Genomic DNA, 13,424 nt, shown 5'->3' with positions numbered 1-13,424 from the left:
TATATCCATATATTCAGAGGAACCCAAAACACTAATTTAAATGAACATAAGCACCCCTATGTTCATTGCAATGTTATTTGCAATTGTTAAGATAGGGAGCAGCCCAAGTGTCCATCAGTAGATGAGTGGATAAAACAACTATGGGACAGTTATACAGTGGAATACTACTTGGCTTCTTATTTAGATAAGAAGAAATATATTTGCGGCAATATGGATGGACCTGGAGAACATTATGCTGAGTGAAATAGGCCTATCATAGAAAGACAAATAATATATGATTTCATTCACATGTGGACTCTAATGAACAAACTGAACTAACAAGGGAAATGGGGACAGACTCACAGATGGAGAGCAGGCTGACAGCTGGGGGGATGGTTTGGGGATGGAGGTATTGAGCAAAGAGAAAAAAGGACCCATGGACATGGACAACAGTGTGGTGATTGCAAAGGGAAGGGACTGTAAGGGGACTAAATGATAATGAAAAAATAAAGATTAAAAAAATAAAATTTGATGGACTACAGCCTTCATCCTCCACTTCAATCATGACATCTATACATTTATATTGTATTGTATATTTTGTAATATTTAAGGGTAAGAAGAGGGATTCCAAGACTTTTTCACTCTCATTCTCTCTCTTACTTTCTATTTCTCACTCTCTCTATATTTATACATAAACATATAATCTGAACTTTGTAACCATGAAGCCCTACGTTTTAGTCCAGATCTCTTTCTGCTTTTTCCTGTAATCATTCTGAGTAACACTCACTGTTGATCACCTTTTCTTAGAGCCACCTGTTTTAAGGGAAGATGTTTCTATCCCCCTGTCTCTCTTCTTCATCATCATCTATCATCTATCTGTAAGTGCATAACACCTTGATATATACATATCTGTTCATTTAGATTTAATATACTTGAGAAATCACTAGTCTGTTCCTTCATTAGTTGAAGAAACTAAAGCTTGGAGAATGGAGTTGAAACACCTTTCCAAGCCTTGTCTAGTTAAGAAGAATCTGAATTTAACTTGTACTTCTCCCTGCAGTTACTTTGAGTAACATTCACAACCACTCAGCTTTTCCTATATGTGCCTCTCACAAGGGAAGAAATTGATAACTCTATTTTGGTTTCTATCCCCAAATTTCAGACTCTTCATTCATTCAGTACCCACTAATTATTTACTAATTATTTCCAGAATCTTCTTAAAGGATGTGCATATGTTTGTTAGAGACTTAGTGTATGAACTGATAGGTAACTGGATTAATTCAAACATCTATCTGAACTGAATAGTGAGCATTTCTTAGTAATTGACACTGAAGCTTAATAAGAATAATAGATACTCTGACTAGAATTTATAAATGTTTTTATTCAACCAAATATCTAGTGCAATTTAAATACAAAACATATAAATATATATAACAAATTTTAAATGAAAACAAACTTATATTACTTATTTAAAGGACATTATCTTTCTAATATAAATTATTAGCAGATGAAATAATTAACATTTTCCCAAAATACTAAGCCAACCACTATTTAAAATGAAGGGAATTTAATTAACCGTTAAAATTGAAAATAAAATACATAATATTATTTTATCTTTTTTAAAAGTGTGAGATTAAAAACAAAATGGGTCAAACATGTCATTATTCAATTAAGGAGCATTGTTGTGCATACTTTTCTAGATGCTAATAAACCTCTTCCTGACTTTACACTTGTTGCTGACATGGTGAGGAGACATTTCTTCCTAGCAATATTTATCTAAGGGGCTATGTGGTACCTATTTTCAGCTTTGCAGGGCATACTACTTAATTCTGCTATTATAACATTGCAAGAGGCAATCCGTAAAAGAAGCCATAGGCAATGTGGAAGTGAATAGGTGTGGTCTCTTCCAACACAACTTTATTTACAGTATATCCTATTGGCCAGATTCATCCTATTCACTGTTTTATCTCAATCTTGGCTTTAGTTCCAAATATTCTCTTTTTACCCCATCTTTAAATAATTTTCTCCCTTATTTTATAACTTGAATGAGATATTTATTGAAAAACATTTTGAAACTCATAATGGACTGTACACTTTGTAAAAATTTTTTTTCTTAATTTTCTTTAGTTTTAACTTAGGTAGATGGAAATTATGTTGCAAAATTACCTGTATCAATTTCCATATTGGTTTAGAATCCTTCAAGCTCAAGAAAGGATGATTCTTTGTGCAAGTTTTTACTAATACAACTATGTAGGTGTAGATCTATCTAAACTTGTCCCTATGCAAATGTGTGAACTTTTGCATAATTCTAAAGTTTATTGATCTTGATATTAAGAAGCAAAAAACTGAGTCTTTGGATTTTGCTTAAATCCCTGAATAAGACATAGCCAGCTGAATTCCAAAGATCCATGCTCCTGTTTCACGTGGTAGAATTGTTGCTGGGAAGCAGCTGCCTGGGCAGGGGCTGCAATTCTCAGGTCCTCTGCAGCCCGAGGGGCCACTGGACCAGTTCTCACTGCTTTGCATCCGCTCCATCCAGGTGGGAACATCTAAGAAGCAGGTGTGCTTTCTCCACCCTCTCCCTTCTAATCAGTGGGCTAGATGTCAATGCCTGGACTGACCTTAGAAGACACGCCTAGGTCAAATGGGTTTCACCTGATTAGGAAATGCACCTCTTTCAGATTTAGTCACCAAGACACAGGGTTTATTTATTGGAGTACTTAGTTTTACCTGAACTAAAACAAATACTAAACAACAAAAAATATTCCTGACATTTTTGGTGGTATATTACTGATATTTTAGTATTTAAAAACAGCACATTGTATTTTAAATACTAAAATCCTGGAAATGAATGTTAGAATCAGTAGATTTTGCAATAAATGTTGTTAGCCCATATAATTGACTTCCTACCAATAACTGATGTACAGTTATCAGGCATAGTTTTGCGTAGACAGAAAATAAAAATTAAATTTTGAACAAGTGTGTAGAGACTGAAATAACCAAATGTAATTTTAAGCATCTATAATATAATATAATATGGATATTAAGAATATTAATTAACCTATTATATTCAAAAGATAATATTATATTAATAATGTAATAATATAACATATCATTACTTAATTAATATAAATGGTTTAGATATTATAGTTGGCTGCATATCTAGAATAACCCAATAGGATGTTTCTCATCCTTAAATGGAGCTAGCTAGATGTGCACTGACCAATTTAGTTTCTGTAAATGCCTTTCCTCATGCTGACTGTTCATAGGCCTAGTTTGAATATTTAACCCATGTACATAAAACACATGTAGAGAGGTTTGGCATCTGTATTCTCAGTGCCTAGAATGGCATGTCCATCCTTGTTTTCACCATAAAAATTAGTATGGTAACAAAGAAAATGCCCTGTGATAATACAATAATGTCTGAGGTGACTGCTAAGCAGAAGAAATCCATTTCCTTCTGAGTTACATGTTTCCTCCCATGACCGTCTTTCATGCCAGTTGAAGATCCAGGGGCCATTAGTGATTCTAGACTTTTCTCTCCACTGAAACATAGTAAGTAGCTGATTTACCATCCTCTGCTTGCTTGCAGGTAAGTTCATGAGCAATTGTATCTCTCAATCTTATGATTGGACTGACCAGTGAATACATTTCCAGAAGTCATTTTGCAAGACAGGTTCCAAGTTTTGACACCCTCCCCAGATATAAACAAACTGAAATCAAGAAATTGATGGAAACTGTTTTTGATTTTGTCAGTGGGAAATATTAGAAGAGAAGTAAACTGGGGACAACAAAAAGATTAAATACTAAGATTTGACTAATGGAGACTTTTTAGAGATCATAAATGGAGATACTTCCTACCTCTTTTAACTTATTTTTTCAGTATTGTTAACATCACTGATTACACCATTGTAAAGCCACCATTCCAATAGCTCTGGGACACACTTTCACCTTTAAGAATTCTGTAGGCACTTTCAGTAAGTTAAAACCATAATTACAAAATTATGAAGTCTTGCTAACCTGACTGTTAAAGAATGTTTCTAGCTCAAGAATGGATACTATCATGATCATGCAGACAATGGAGAGTATTGAAGCTTTTGTAGGACAGGTATGTGCTTAAAGTAGTATTTTGGAAAATTATCAGAAGACCAATTTGAGTAGGAAAGAATAAAGGTGTGAAAATGGCATTCAGTTAATAAAAGCAGTGGCAGTAGAAATGAATAGGAGGTAATAAATGTAAGAGTCATTTCAAAAGAAAAGAAGCATAACTGCAAATTATTTTTTTAATGTTTATTGTTATTCTATTACAGTTGTTCCATTTTTTCCCCTTTGCCCTCCTCTGCCCAGCCCACCCCTGCAAGGAACTCCTCCTACCTTTTGCGACAGCATGGATGGAAATGGAGAATACTATGCTAAGTGATGGTGAAAGACAAACATGATCTCACTTATAAGAGAAACCTAATGAACAAAAAAACAAATGAGCAAAACAGAACCAGAGGCATGAAAACATGGAACAGACTGACAGTGACCAGAGAAGAGTTGAGAGGGGGATAATGTTGGAAAATTAGAAATTAAAACCCTAATGAATAATGAATATCACTTCACACCTGTTAAAATGGCCATTATCAAAAAGACAAAAAATAGGAAGTATTGGTGAGGATGTAGGGAAGAAGAAAACTCTTGTGCGCTGTTGGTGGCTTGTAAATTGGGTACAATGACTATGGAAAACAATATAGAATTTCCTCAAAAATTTTAAAATAGAACTACTATATGATTCTGCAAATTAACTTCTGTGTATTTATCAGTAAAAAAGAAAATTGCTATCTTGAAGAGATATCAGCATCCCAATGTTCATTGCAGTGTTATGTACAATATCCAATACATTGGATATGTCCAATGGTCTAAGGGTTCATTGACAGAACAACCTAAGGGTCCATGTACAGATAAATGTACAAAGAAAATGTGATTATATATTTTTATTATATATAAAATAAGTATTATATATATATAATAAAATATTAAGGAGTCATAAGAAAGAAAAATATCCTGCTACCTGTGACAACATAAATGGACCTTGAGGGCATTAAGCTAAGTGAACTAAGACAGAGAGACAAATATTGTATGGTCTCACTTATATTTGGAATCTTAAAAAAAAATGAACTTGTAGATACAGAGAACAGACTGGTGGTTGCCAAAGCCAGGGGGTGGGAAGAATAAGTGAAACGGGTGAAGGTGTTGAAAGGTACAAAGTTCCAGTTATAAGATAAATAAGTCCTGGGAATGTAATGTACAGCATGGTGACTATAGTTAAAAATACTGTATTGAATATTTGAAAGTTGCTAAGAGAGTAAATCTTAAAAGTTCTCATGACAAGAAAAACAATTGTAGTTATGCATGGCGATTGATACTAATTTAACTTGGAGTAATTATTTTGCAGTATACGAGGGGGGGATCCCTGAGAAATGGAATTATCTTCTGGAGGTTAAGACACTTGTAGTATAGTTTTTCCTGCTAGGTGACTGTTCTAGGAACCCACCTGTATCAGTATACTAGCTGGTGTTGTTGTGAGAGGCCGCATTCAGTTTCAGTAAATTTTGTTGAAGACTCAGTGCGTTTGCTCATTTCATGATGGGTGATTTTTGAATGCACCTGCCCATACCACACTGAGTGTTCAGCAGTTTTTGACCAAACAACAGCATGCCCCCTGTGTCTCACCCTCCCTGTTTTCCTGATCTCACCCTGAGTGACTTTTTTGTTTGTTTGTTTCCCCAGATGAAAAAAGTCCTCAAAGAAAAACATTTTGCCGATGTGGAAGAAGTGAAACAAAAAACAGCAGAAGCACTAAAAGGCATCAAAATTGAAGAGTTCAAAAACTGATTTGAGCGGTGGGAAAACCATCTTGGTAGGCGCATTGCATCAAATCGGGAGCTCTGTGAACGTGGCTGCAGGTAAAACATGGAAGAATAAACACACAATTTTTTATAAATAAATTCTGGGTTTTTATGGGTCCCCCCTTATATACACATATATCAAATCATTATGTTATACACCTAAAAGTAATATATAATGTTATATGTTAATATGTAATATTGTAATATGTACTGTTTTTAAAGAACAATAAAGGGTAAACAGGGAGAGTTGAAAGTGACAATAAGATATGCAGATGGAAGAATTCAAGGAGCAGCCAACAAAGCTTGTCGAGGACATCAAGTGTGAACATGTGTACAAACATGCAGGCAGCCTGGTAAACACGCCTGACCAAGAAGGCCTTAATGTCCCCTCAGCTTGAGTAAGCTTTAGGCGGATTCTTGCCATCTCCACACTCTGACTTCTCTCTTCTCAAAGGATTTGCTTTAGGAAATTTGCCATTGTAAATTCTTTCTCTGCCTCCTTAAGATATAAATCTTCTCCCAGACGCTTGCCAGTTTTACAACCTAGGAATGTCTTTGTCAAGGACCTGGGAGCCATCCCTTTGAAATGTAATCATGGAGAAAGATAGTGCCTTCCTCTCTGAGTCTCTTTGGGCGGGTGTGGACTTAACTTACATGCCAATTAGTAAACACAGAGCCTGATCACACTGATGCACCCACCCCCTAGAACTCTGCTTAGCTTATCTGGGTGCAGTTTTCTGTGGCACACCCATCAGAGTCATGAGAGTATTTGAAATATCCAAGAAATGCAGTGAGAAAGATATGAAGGACAGTTATATAAACTAAGGAAATTCAACCTTTTAACTAGATAACTGGAAGAGAAATGGGAGTGGTAGAAAGAAAACTCAACATGCAACATAAAATATAAATGCCAAAGAAATTTCAAGAAGGGAGATGCCATAGCATAAGTTCTTCATTAAGATATGGGAAAGTGATAATTAAAGAAAAAAAGAATAAAAGTAATTGGACAAAATGAGTAGGAGTTAAGAGCTGATAGTTGTTTTACTATCTTCACTGAGATCATACTGTATAGCATATCATTTTCAAAGCTTTGGTTTGAAAGGTGAGTAAAACAACCAATCCCCACTTTCTTGCAACTTATTACATTGATTTGGAGGAAATCAAATATAAAATAAAATAATAACAATAAGATAAGGACCATAAATGATAGACGCTATCACGACATTGGAGGAGATTGTTCCAACAGAAAGTGACTGGATAAATAGTTTTGACTGCGTTGACCTCTCTGAGGAAGGGATAATTTGGCAGTAATGGGCCCAGGTGGAGCCAACCATGCAAAGCACATAAGCCATGGAAAAGAACCCATTGTAGCATGAGCTGGTTGAGTTCAAAGATGCAGAGCTTGGCTATAGCACAGTGAAAAGGGCTGAGAATTGTATGAGATGAGAACATGAACTTGTAAGTCAGTGTAAGGTGTTTGGATTTTATTTTCAATGTGATGTGAAGCCATTGGTGGGGCTTAAACACGAGAGTGACATTATCAGGTTTGTGTTTTAAAACATGACAGCTTTATGGAGACTGAATTTTAGAGATGCATGATGGGAAGCTGAGAGACCCTTTGGGACCTTGCAACCCTCCAGGCTAGAGACTGTAGTAACTTGGACCAGGGGTCATGAAGAAAGCAGTTTCAATAAAACAGGCCGGAGTCAGCTTTGTGTGGGAGGAAACAGAGGTGGAGGCTGTGGGAACAGGGCTGCAGACATCATCTTTTCCGCCTGCTTTGAGTGTGAGATTTGGAGGCTAGAAATAAGGAGCATTAAAAATCTTCCTTTCACATAATAAATAAAGTAAGTAAAACAACCTTCATTTCTTCAAAAAGAAGAATTTAAAGGAGAAAGTGAGTTCATTGCAAAAGGAAAGGGTTTAACATTTGAAACAGAAAAGAGCAAGACTAAAGAAAAGCAATTCCATGAATACAGATGGTATTTGGAATGTTGCAAATCTTTTCATAATTTAGTAATTGAGCAAGCAATTCCTTCCTTTCTCTTCTTGTCCCTTTAGAAGATAATGTACACAATGGTTAAAATAAATAACAATAGAACAGAAAGCCTAGCAAATGCTAATTTGTACCATTATACACTCGGTCCTCTGGAACTTGTAGATCAACATCAATGACTATTTATTGTATCAGCTGCCTCTGGACTCTCTCTGAGTCTCAGAGGAAGTGAACAGGAAAGTCACAATGTAAGAAGACCAAAGCAAAAAGATCATAAATACAATGGTCAGAGGGAAACTCTTTCTCCATAATCTATTTAAAAAATTCCCTAAGTGAGAGAACTTTCAATTGCAAGAACTATAGCCCACAGGATGGAAACATTTGTCTTGGCACTCCAAAAAAAAAAAAAAAAAAGAAAAAAAAAAGGAAAGTTGGGCCTTGATGGTGGTATATTGTTTTCCTACAAGATGTTCCCTCGAGCAGAAATTGATCTCTCGGTGTTCCTTCTTGCCACCCTAATGAGTAATTCCTGGGCAGCTAGACTAAGAGATGAAATATTTTGATGGCATTATATGAGTATGTTGTCATTTATTTCTGAAAACATGTCATGATAATATTCCCTTATTAGATACACCTTTTGTTTCAATATCACTAAGTTCTGCCCAATTTTGATAGTAGAAATTACCCTCATGTTACTGACAAGAAGTAGAGGGATGCTCATAACAGCTTAGAGATTGGACCAGAGTGTCCCAATGTCTCCTACATTTATAACATTGTCTGAAGTCTGTGCTTCCTGCAGGAAACGGGGGACTGTCATCCTGGCTCCTGAGCTAAACCCACAAAGCCTGACCCCTTGGAAGATAATATATGTGTGGGGCAAAAATGTTTGCAGATACTTCAAGCACAGTCTGCTGCTTATTTTTTAAACCTCCTAAGGCTTCTGGATGATTATTTTTTCTGTAATAAGCATATAAAAGGTAAATTTGTATGGCCTGGGGATTGGTGTGAGTTTCATTCATGGTCTGCTTTGCTGCACTCTCTTTCAGCGTTGAAAGTGTATATGTCATCTCTAATTGGAACTCCCAGGCAGAAATGATGCCATCAGGGAACTTAAAATATGTGGCCGTATGAATCACCCTGCAGACCAGCCATATTGCTATAAAGCAAATAATTTACATTTAAATAACTTATCTGCATTCACCTAATTTAAAAGTAATCTTTATTCTTTCTCAACTAATCCCCAAACTTATGGACTAGTTTGATCATATTTGTGCAATAAAATTGAAATTTTCAGATACGGTAGGTAATCAATTTTAGTCACCTCATCTGCGTTTCCAATCTCATTACAGATTGCAATTTTCAGTGCAGATTACATGATGACCCATCAGTGGCTTTGTTGTTTCTGAATTACCGATTCCTTGCCTACTGCCAGATAAGAACAAAGCCTATGCATCAGCCTGACAGCTTGCAAACAGAAAATGGGCTTGTAGGATTGGATTTAAATCCCAGGTGTAGGGGATAATTACCACATCACTCATGCAGTAACTGAAAAATGGTATTTCAACAAGAAAAATTACATTCCTTTTATAGTGCCAACAGAAATCATTATTTGAGGCTTCACACTGATTCACTGTATCATTACATGTGCACTGTACTCATTAAATGTAATGTTTGTTGCAACATAAAAAGTTATTGTTTTAGGTACTTTAGTGGAGCAGGTAGCTGAAATTTAAGGTTTGCGGAACCTTGATGGTGTAGAGGTCGTTTGGACTCTAATATATACTGTGCAAGAGAAATGACAACCCAGACTCTGAGCTCTCCAACCGGCTCCTATTACAGGAGGCGTGGATGGATAGTACAAAGAAAATGGAGTATAAATCTTTTGTTTCAAAAACCCCAGCCATTTAACCCTACAGTCTGTCCGGAGGAAGAGGACAAATAATGATTCAAATCTCCTCGACAGAGCGGTGCTGCAGAGAGCATATTTTACCATTAGCTTTGAGATCACCGAAGCCCAACATAGACATTCTAAAGGACGGGAGGACAGAGACCGACCGTATTCATGTGAAAAATCATTAAAGAAAACAGTGACAGACACACTGGAAATGCACTCCTCACCCCTGGTGTTTGGTCCGTCATCCACAAGGCTTGGTGTGTTTCCCAAGGATTGTGCAAGCAGCACAATAATTAAAGCGTGATCGGCAGAGTTGTCTGTAGGTGCAGAAGGCTATGTGTCGACTGCTGAGAGCACCACCCCATGCTGTATTAATCAGAGCCTGAGCTATGTTGATGGCCAACTGGTTTTCTCATTAAGATGAACAGAATAGTGCAAAAGGGGACAGTGCTCTCAGATTTGCTGTACTCGTCCATGGACTCCAAGGGGGAGGCACTGGCTCTTGGTAGAGTAGGTAGAGAGAGAGAAGGAGGGAGGGAGAGAAAGAAAGAGGGAGGGAGAGAGACAGACAGAATTTTATATCAACTAATTGCTTCTTTGCCTTAAATCCCTAAATTTATATAACAATCCTAACTCTCTGCATGGAAAGAATAACACATTTTGTGAAGAGGCTTATAGTTGTGGAGAGCTGAAATATGTCTTTCTAATCCTCTGCTCCTCTCACCTCTGTAGCCTTTTTGTCTTCACAGTCTGCCAACGTGGCTGAGTTCATACTGGTGCTGAAGTAGGCTGAGTATAAGGAAGTCCTGCAAGCTTTTCTAATTTCTGCCTAAGCTTAGGAAGCTACTTGCAGCAACAGGCTTATTTTTCTATGAGTTTGTTCCTAATGTTATATCCCAAGAGAAAATGCACTCAACAAACTTTAAAGTGGTATGTACAGATATGCTACCTGCTCTCAAAGAGCTTATATTTTAGTTTAAACAGTGGGATATGGAAGTAAAAAATCTAAAGTTACCAAAGGTTATGAGTATTAGGGGCTGAATGAGTAACAGGGTCAAAGATCTAACAGAAGAAAGAGTGAGACCTGGTTGAAGGAGACTGCAGGCAGAGGAAGGGAAGGGTAGCCCTCAGCTAAACCAGTGGGAGGACTAAGAGAACCCCAATAGTAAAATCTTTACTAATGAGGCCACAAGGAAGTACTACTCTCTGAAATGTAAGGTTTTTAAAGGCAAAGACTATTGCAGACACTCAATCATCTTGACCTGAACCTTAACACAATAAAAATAAGCACTCACATGTACTTTTGAATGCAAAGAACAGTGCTAGGCATTTAAAAGACTTATCTCATTGAATTCTCGCACCAAACCTCTGAGGTTATTATTGCTCCATTTCAGATAAGTAGAAGTTGAGAAAGAGAGGTTAAGTAATCTGCCAAATGTTGGAACTAGGATTCAAACCACACCTATTTTTCTACAGAGCCTATTTTCTTAGTCATTACACTATATAGTTAAAACAACTTCATAGTGGATAAAAACCTAAGAGTTTTAAAAAGCTGTTTTTGTTCTTGTGTACAAAGCTAACACTACCTAACCCCAGTCATTTACCAATTAAAACCCACCCAAGCTACTAAGTAAAATGCATTGTGTTGATGGCTGTTTTAAAAGGATGACTTCAGCATCCAATTAATAGTCATAACAACACACATCTTAGGTGTGGGTCAAATCTTAAATTTTCTTTGAAGAGCACAGTCTGAGCTCCAGCTATGCCACTATTTAAACTCTGTGTTGTTGGTGGCATTTTGTTCTATTTCTTGCAGTGCAAAGCATAGCCTATTCCACCCACTCAGAAACTCAGCAAACTTAAAGCGATAAGTCCCTTTGCAAAAATGCCTTAGAGGAGTTTTCCCCCCACAGGTTCACCAGGGAGAACAATGTGGGGCTGGTTCTGGATCAGGTGGTTATATTAGAAAACACATTAAAATGCAGGCTGACAAACAAGCCCGAATGCAAAATTATAATTCTGCTCTGCTCCTGACAGCACTGTGGAGAATGGGATTTCTCTGTATTCGTGCCATTGGGCCCTTACATGGCATGGTTTAATCGGGGTCAACATGTGGTTGAACTGGAGATTGTAAGCTGTGTTCAGAAATTAAAACTGACCAGACATGAATGTTATTTCCCACCTGCGTAGTCTTTATAGGACACAGGCCTAATTTTCCACATGACAGTCCCTGCACCTGTCCAGCACCCCATCTCTGATCACACTTCCTCTGCAGCTCCTAATTTAGGAAGAAGCTGAGCAGCTACATTCATCTAGGAATCCCGTGCAGGGAGGCTGATCAAACGCCTTCCTTATGTGAATAAATTGGCTGCACCCAGAGTAAGAAAATCTGCTGTGTGTTCTTAAAAGGAATGTGATCAGAGGATGTGTGATTTACAAACTATCCAGTATTTTTATCGAGACATGAAAATAAATGGATTTGGTTCCCGCTGCAGCTCAGCTCTTTCTCCTGGGGCTGGAGGGGTTGACTGTTTGGCCCCACAGTGTGCCCTTGTGGGAGCGGGGTGAAAGCAGCTGCTTCCACTACCTGGGAGAACTCTTCTTAAAAGCCTCTCTTGCTCTAAAGAGCTTTGCTGCTTAATTTTGTTTTTCCTGAACATGTTCAACATCACCCGTTGGTGCTGCCTTATTGTTCACTGCTGGGTTGTGCGACATCCCCACACTCGTGAAAGGTGCTGTACAAATTGCACAGAGGATATCTCACTGTGTGGGGTCTGGATCAGGCCAGGAAGATCTCACAGCATTAGCAACTGGCGCTCCTCCAGCCTGGGAGGTAGGGGTAGGAGGTGGGGTGGTGGCCTCCCACACACCATGCAAAGATTAGTGAAATGACTAGCCCGAAGTCACGAAAGAAGGGGAAGACATGCACAGAGCTAAGCAGAACGACAATCACACATGTGCCTTCCACACTGCACCACTGCCTCTCCTCTCCTTTGTTTAAGCAGCAAGATGGCTTTACATTCATGACAGGAAGGAGGTTTTCCTGGCCTCCCTGTTTTCGCCCCATGGTTAATAGTGCTCACATGATGTATTCTCCCCATGAAACACTAAGGGACAGGGAAGTTTGTCTGCTTCTGGGCAAGACCAAAAGGTACCAATGGAGACAGAGAAGTTAATCGTCTGTCCTCTGTTTCCAAGCGCAAACGTCACCATGTACCTTCAAAGAACTTGCTCAGTGGTCTAAATGTGAGGAAGCTGGTAGATCTTTAAAATCAAAACACAAATCCTGTTGCTGTTTTCAGAATTTTGGGGTAGTCAATACAGCATTAGACATATTCACTGCTTAACTTAAGATATGAAATTTAAATGTCTATAGTATCTTAAGCTGGATACTTCATTAGACTGAATCTGGAGATGATCTATGGCCAATGGACTATTTCTGAGCTTTCCCTAACTGCTCTTAAAACCAGAGGGTCAGCAGAATTGCTCTAGAGCTGGCTTTTTCCACTTAATTAATATTTATTAATCACCTAACAGCAATACAACTCTATGCTGGGTACTTAGGGGAAGATGAACAGTATTTGATTCTGCATTCAATCATTTTATATAACCTCATAGAGGTTTTAAGCCTCTCAAACTGGCTACAGTATCAATAAAAGAGGTC

The sequence above is a fragment of the Phyllostomus discolor genome, chromosome 1 (genome assembly GCF_004126475.2).
Source record: "Phyllostomus discolor isolate MPI-MPIP mPhyDis1 chromosome 1, mPhyDis1.pri.v3, whole genome shotgun sequence".
Classification (NCBI taxonomy): Eukaryota; Metazoa; Chordata; class Mammalia; order Chiroptera; family Phyllostomidae; genus Phyllostomus; species Phyllostomus discolor.
This window is presented reverse-complemented; position numbering follows the sequence as displayed.